This window comes from Mandrillus leucophaeus, unplaced genomic scaffold (genome assembly GCF_000951045.1).
Source record: "Mandrillus leucophaeus isolate KB7577 unplaced genomic scaffold, Mleu.le_1.0 Scaffold209, whole genome shotgun sequence".
NCBI lineage: Eukaryota > Metazoa > Chordata > Mammalia > Primates > Cercopithecidae > Mandrillus > Mandrillus leucophaeus.
The window spans coordinates 2,005,951-2,013,590 of NW_012102132.1; the positions used below are offsets into that span (position 1 = coordinate 2,005,951).

The 7,640-nt window shown below is 43.9% G+C and overlaps 1 long non-coding RNA gene across 1 annotated transcript in view; it reads left to right on the forward strand.

Moving 5' to 3' along the window:
- LOC105539745 overlaps positions 1-6,811 on the forward strand; it is a 25,249-nt gene extending 18,438 nt beyond the window's left edge. Inside the window, exons 2-3 of the long non-coding RNA XR_001006097.1 lie at positions 2,545-2,716; positions 4,621-6,811. This is a non-coding gene — a long non-coding RNA (uncharacterized LOC105539745). The remainder of the gene's footprint in view (positions 1-2,544; positions 2,717-4,620) is intronic.
- The last annotated feature ends 829 nt before the right edge of the window (positions 6,812-7,640 follow it).

The following is a 7,640-nucleotide window of genomic DNA, read 5'->3' on the forward strand; positions in this document are numbered from 1 at the left end:
TGGAGTGCAGTTGCCAGATCTCAGCTCACTGCAAGCTCCGCCTCCCGGGTTTACGCCATTCTCCTGCCTCAGCCTCCCGAGTAGCTGGGACTACAGGCGCCCGCCATCTTGCCCGGCTAGTTTTTTGTATTTTTTAGTAGAGACGGGGTTTCACTGTGTTAGCCAGGATGGTGTCGATCTCCTGACCTCGTGATCCGCCCGTCTTGGCCTCCCAAAGTGCTGTGATTACAGGCTTGAGCCACCGCGCCCGGCCTATTCTTCTACTTTCTTAATAAACTTGCTTTCACTTAGCTCTATGGACTCACCTCGAATTCTTTCTTGAGCGAGATCCAAGAACCCTCTCTTGGGGTCTAGATCAAGAACCCTTTCCTGTAACAAAGCTAGGCAAATGGTAGATTCTCTAAGAGCATTTATCTACTCTGAAATTGGTAGAAAGTTCCTCCCTCCCTCCCTCTGGCAGCTGCAGTGAAAGACAGCGAAGGAATTATCCGGGAATCACGAGGAGAATGGAGACCACATGGAAAGGAGGTAAGTTCTCCCTTTTCCCTTTCAAAATCCCCTACAGATTTGACCAAGGAGCCTAGGCCTGCAAGGTTGTGGTGGAGGGAGGAAACTGTGTGGTAATGTGGTTAGAGTTCAGCTAGAACTGGCTCCAAAAGTCGGCGTTGCTGTGTGACTAGTGCTGGGCTGTTTACTCCACCTCTCTGGGCCTCAGTTTCCTTTTTGGTAAAATCATACTTCCGATCTTTTCTTTCCTCATGGGCTGGTGGTGAAGATGAAGTGAGATCAGGCATGTATGTAATGGGCTTAGGGCACCCTGCCAGGCACACAATAGGCTTAGGAGATGGTGGTTCCTGGTATTTCTTCAGACTTTTGGGCCGCATGCCTTGTGAGAGTGGAGTCCTAAGTGTACATTATAATTCCCGAGGGTGTCTCAGTATATTTATGCTGTCCCCTGTGGTTTTGAAGGGCAGGCTCTCACATCAGCCTCAGAGCCTTGCTACTCAAAGTAGGGTCTGCAGATCAGCAGCAGCAGCTTCACCATCACCCAGGGGGCTGTTAGAAAGGCCCACTCTAGACCTGCTGAATCCAAATCTGCATTTTAAGAAGATCCCTCAGTGACTCATACACACATTAAACTTTGAGAAGCACTTTAGAAACCCCCCTGTGAGATATCCAATGTGGAAATGACTACTCCCAATTTGAGGATGCAAAAATTTCCTCAAAGAATTGATGACGTTCTTTCCCCAATCCCATGAACATCTAGAAGAGAGAAGAGGGTTTGTGACTCCTGTGTGTCCTGGAAACTTCTCTCTACCCATAGTTCTTCCTTGAAGGCTCAGCGCACTCCAGTGAAAGGCAGAGATGAGTGGGCAAAGAGACTAGGGTTTCATCTGCAGTCACATATCCAGGAAGGGGTCAGGGATGCCTGTGGCTGTCTGTATCTGGAGTTCACCAGGAGTAGTTTGGGATATTGGCCTATCGGCTTGAGTTGGGATAACAAGAAGGCAGGAGAAAATGTCTTGTCAACAGACACAAACATTCTTTTGTTAAAATAGAATTTTCAAAAAGTTTAAAAACCTTGACTCTCATGCAAATGTAAAATGACCACATGTCAAAGATTTGATTTAGCTCATTAATTAATGAAGAAACCTGTAAGATGTTAAAACTTATACCCATGAGAATGGGAGGAACTAGTATTTATAGGCAATTTAATAGAAGAATGTTAGGATGAGATGGCTGGATTGGAAATTATTTGCATTTGTATCGGACAAAAATGTGAAAGTTAACCTCTGTCCCTACAGGGGCAATCAAGAGTGCAAGCCCAGCTTTGCACTGCAAGAACACCCAATAATCTCTTTTGCCTATTTCCAATTTGGGATAATTTTTTCTGACACTACCCTCTGCTAGTCCTTGAGAATCTGGAAATAGCTGTTGCTTGAGAATTACCCTTGGAATGGAATGTGGGCCTTGAAAGAAAGGGGGAAAGAAAAGATGAACAAACCCCTCTTCTACCAGATCTGGAGTGTGTGCTTCCCTGTCTACCTTCCCTGGGTCCTTCGGAGCACGGTGCAACTGCATGAGCTGGCATCATGCAGAGGGGAATGATGGCTCACAGGAGGGAGACAAGGCAGCCTGCTCCTGACTCTTATTCTCTGTAACCTTGGCTGTTGCACAGAGGGAGATGATGTATCTGCAAACATATGCAGCCTTGTCCAAAATATTTTCCCCTCCTATGTAGTTCTTGCCAATATTGTTAATCTGTGGGTTGACTTCAGACCAAAATAAATCTCCGGGCCCTGGCCACCAGCTAGCTAATTTTACTTTGTAACCAGGGAATAGAAAGTGCGGGCCCTCAGCCGACCATTCTGTGTTTATTTTGTTTTCTCTCTGCTGCAGTTTAAAAATCACATTTGGAAAAGTAGACCCTTTATGCAAAAGAACAGCCACTGAGAGAAACAGCAACAGAGATGGATGGATTAAAAACGGCAAGTTCTATCATCGCCACCCCCCGTCCCCCCACATACTTTTCTCTCTTTTCAGGATTCTGATGGTGCCTGTTGGCTGCTTCCGTGATGTCTGGAGTTGCAAAATGTGCCAGAAAGCAGAAGGATACACTGCCATTCAGAGAGGATTTTCTTAGGGACTTGAAGAAATTGACCTCGAAATTTCAGTAAATGAGAGGACTGTGGCTGGCCTGTATCTTTGGCACTGGGTACATCCTGTCATTCTTGTTGTACCTACATAAGAGAATTTAACTCTGGGTTCTCCCTGACTAATTCCAGGGGAAGTAAATGGGTAGACCCTTAACACTTCTGTGCCAGAAGGGACCTTGGAGGGCATCTAGTCCAACCTTGCCAGTTGAGAAGCAGGATTACCTAGTGGTTGGGAGCACAGACTTGAAGCCACATAGTCCCAGTTTGAAACTGACTCCATCGCTTACTAGCAGTAAGAGATGGACAAGTTACTAACCTCTGCCTCAGTTTCCTCATCTGTAAGGTGGGGATGGCAATAATTGTCATTGCATCATAGGACTCTAGTGGGGGACTAAATGAGTTAACACATGTAAAGCACCAAGAATGTGCAAAGCATACAATGAGCCCTTGATAAGATAAAGAAATGAGGCTCAGAGAGGAGGAGCAACCTCCCCAAGGTCACTCCAGGAATTGACAAACTGAATTGGATTCGATGAAAAAAGAAAAGAGGTTATCGCTTCTTGGAAATTTTGACTAATAACTGTTTTCTTTGCCTGTGTTACATCATCTTGGCTGAACACTTGGAGAGAACCCTCATGTGGAAGTCAGGGCAGTGCATTCTGTTGTGGGTGTACCTCTCACTGACGGTGGCCCTAGTTTTGGGCTAGATGGTCTCTGGGATTCCTGTTGGTACTAACATCTTATAATTCAAAATCAGGGTCTGCACTCTCCATTCAAGCCAAGCCTGTCTTTTCCTACAACACTCTTTGCACTCTTTGTTTCCCCCTCCACCCCATCCCCACCATTTTCCTCTGCCATTTTGCCCAACTGTATCTCACAGGCATCAACAACCAGTTTCCCTTTGGCTTTCTGACTCTGCCCCTTCCTCATTATTCCCTCCCCTTCTCTCCACTGCTAGGGCAATTATGGTCATCAACTGCCCCACACCTTAGCCCTGCAGTTGCCATATTTAAGTTGATTGTACATGATCAGTCTTGTAGGTTCTTGAAAGTTACCATGTTGGCAGCTTGAAAGTAGGGACTTCATTTATGCCTTATCATGACCCATTTTGAGGGCCTCATAGAGTGCCCTTGGCAAGGTTATCCTTTACGGTTTGTTGACTGACTCCAAAACGATTTGAAATATTGGATGAAATCTTATATTATCAAGATTCTCTCTAGTACATTCAGTACAGCTATCATTGACGTCCTTTGTTTGCAAGGAAGCCAGTATTGCCAAACTCTAAAACCCAACAAAAAGGATATTTTAGAACAATTATAATTTCAAACTTGAAAATGTCCTGCTGAGACACAGGAGTATGTTAGATACTTCTCCTGCCACCCTCCTTTCTCCTCAACCTCATCCCGCCCCACTCTCCCTAATATACAGGCCCAAGTCAAATTTTACATTACCACCTATTGGTGAAATGAGCCATTGCAGCCCAGCTCTACAAGACATTGTAAATGCCTGGGTAACAGCGAGTGGTGTAGACCCTTTTATGGTTCATAAGCATATTGATTACATTTTCATGCTATTGTGTGAGATGAACTTCCCTCAAACCTTGTTATGATGTCAGCACATTATCCATCTGATGTGAAAAAAAAAAAATGGTGAGTGGAGATTGAAATGCTGGGAGCTGAGAAGGTAGAGTCAGGTATGGCCCAGAGAAATATATTTTGGATTAGGCAGATCCCAAGGAAATAGTGAGGGCTAATAACAGAGGAAGTCCTAGAGTATAAAAGAAATGACTAAGCACTTTAGGGGCTGCAGAGGAAAAGTAAACAGCTATTTGGGGACACCAACTTCTCCACTGTATACTAACAGTAGTGTAAATATAGCAAGGCCCAGTGTATATATAACAATGCAGATATAGCTGACTGACCCCCAATGTAATCCTGCCTTTCCCAAATCTTTTTTCCTAAAGTTGTTGGAGAGCAATTAAAAATTCTACATTGAAGACTAAGGGAAAAAGATGTTTCATTATAGAGCTGGGACTGATTGCATTTTCAAAAGGTGGCTGCAACAATATCCCACACACTTTTCTGCTGTGTAATCTGCCACTCCTCCATCGAGCACAGGAGACCATTTCTCCATTCCTTTGAATCTGAGTGAGTTCTGTGACTGTTCTGACTGATAGAACGATGTGGAAGAGAGATTTTGTGATTTGATAGGCGAGGTCACAGAAAGCCTTGCAACTTCCACCTGACCTGTCAAGAATGCTTGCTCTTGGGATACTCCCTCTTGGAACCCAGCCACTATGCTGTAAGAAGCCCAGTCTACATGCAGACACCACATATAAGGCATCGTAGTCAACAGCCACAGTTAAGTTCCCAGCTGGCAGCCAACTTTAACCACCAGTCTTGTGAGTGAGCCATCTTGGACATCCAGTTTGGTTAAACCTTCAGATGACTCCAGCCCCAGCTGACACCTGACTGCAACCACATGAGAAACCAGGAATGAAAATCCCCTAGCTGAGCCCAGCCAACTCATAGAACTGTGAGAGATAATAATAAGTTGTGGTACTAAGCCACTAGGATTGGGGCACCATGCAATAATAGGTAACCAAGACAGCAGCAACTTTGGTTAGACACATGAGCCATGGGATGACACATAATTAGGTATATTTTTAAAAACTTGGATTCAGCTTTAGGTCTATGCATCCCCAACATAGAGAGGCACTATTTCAGTTCACATCTGCTGCCTCTGATCAAAACGCTATCTTGCACTTCCAGAGAAAGAGAGAGTGCAAGTGTGTGTATTTACTGACAGGCGTCCCCTTGTGTCCCCATCTGTGTGACTGGAGCTCAGTGTCTCTCACACATTCTAGTATGATACTTGGTGCCATATTTGCAGGTCCTGAGGTAAGAACCCATGCTGTTGTCTTTAGAGAGTTTCATGGGTTGGACTGTGCCACATAGGGGCAAAAATCCACCCACACCTTTTCTTTTAATCACCTTTATGGATGTATAATTTACATATATACATTTTTCTTATTACTTTTTATTTATGTAATTTATTTATTTATTTTTTGAGACAAGGTCTCACTATCTTGCCCAGGCTGGAGTGTACTGGAGTGATCATGGCTCACTGCAGTCTTGACCTCCTGGGCTTAAGCAATCCTCCCACTTCAGCCACCTGAGTAGCTGGGACCACAGGCACACGCCACCACTCCTGGCTAATTTAAAACTTTTTTTTTTTTTTTTTTTTTTTTTTTGTGGAGACAGGGTCTCACTGTATTGCCGAGGCTGGTCTCAAACTCCTGGGCTCAAGCGATCCTAGTGCCTCAGCCTTCCAAAGTTCCTGGATTACAAGCATGAGCCACCATGTCTGGCATCCTTTGTGGATGTATAATTTACATACATACAATAATATGTACCTATTTTAAGTATACAGTTTGATGAGCTTTGACAAACATAGCCCATGAAACCACCGCCATAATCAAAGTATAGAAACTTTTTTTTTTTTTTTGAGACGAAGTCTCACTCTTGTCGCCCAAGCTGGAGTGCGATGACGTGATCCCGGCTCACTGCAACTTCCGCCTCCCAGGTTCAAGCGATTCTCCTGCCTCAGCCTCCTGAGTAGCTGGGATTACAGACGCCTGCCACCACACCCAGCTAATTTTTGTATTTTTAGTAGAGACGGGGGTTTCACTATGTTTGCCAGGCTGGTCTCGAACTCCTGACCTCAGGCGATCCCCCCTCCTTGGCCTCCCAAAGTGCTTGGATTACAGGCATGAGCCACCGTGCCCGACCTATAGAACATTTTAATCACCCCAGAGATGTGCCCCCTGTGCAGCCAGTTCCCTCCTAATACCCCAGCCGCTGGCGAGCACTGATTTGCTTTGCCACTATCAATCAATTTTTGTCTTTTCTGGTATTTCATATGAATGGAATAATAGAGGATAGACTTTTATGTGACTACACACTATTTAGCATAATATTTTGAGGTTCATCCATGTTGTTGTGTATGTCTATAGTTAATTTCTTTTTCTCACCGAATTGTATACCACTGTATGATATGTCACAATTTGTCTATTCATTCTCCTGTTGCTGGACATTTTGATTGTTTATTGTTTGGGGCTACTATGAATAAAACTGCTATGGACATTTATGTACAAGACTTTGTGGACATACGTTTTTATTTCTTTTGGGTAAATATCTAAGAGTGCTATTACTGGGTATATTAGTACATTTTCATACTGCTGTAAGGAACTTCCCAAGACTGGGTAATTTATAAAGTAAAGAGGTTTAATTGACTCACAGTTCAGCATGGCTGGGGAGGCCTCAGGAAACTTATAATCATGGCAGAAGGTGAAGGGGAAGCAAGGCACCTTCTTCCCAAGGTGACAGGAAGGAGAAGTGCCAACTGAAGGGGGAAGATCCCCTTATAAAACCATCAGATCTCTTGAGAACTCACTCACTATCATCAGAATAGCATGGGGGAAACTGCCCCCATGATTCAATTACTCTGCCTGGTCTCTCCCTTGACATGTGGGGATTATGGGGATAATGGGGATTACAATTCATGATGAGATTTGGGTGGGGACACAAAGCTTAACCATATCACTGGGTTATGTAATAAGTGTATATTTAACTTCATAAGAAACTGACAAATTGTTTTACGTACAAGTGAAGTATGAGAGTTCCAGTTACTCCATATTTTTATCAACACTTGACATAATCAGTCTTTTTACTTGTGGCATCCTTGGTGAGTGTAATGGCACCTCATTTGCCCATAGGTTTTTAACTGCCTACCCAACTAGGATGCCAGCAGGGACTGTTTTCACTGTTACATCCCCAGCCCCTGGAATAGCATGTAATAAATATTTTTGGAATGAATGGGTTCATGTCTCTGAGCTTCTGTGTTTTTCTGAAATATTGATTTCTCTAGGGAGTATGGTGCTCAAAGGACTTATGTACTTATAATTGTGAGAGATACTGTCAA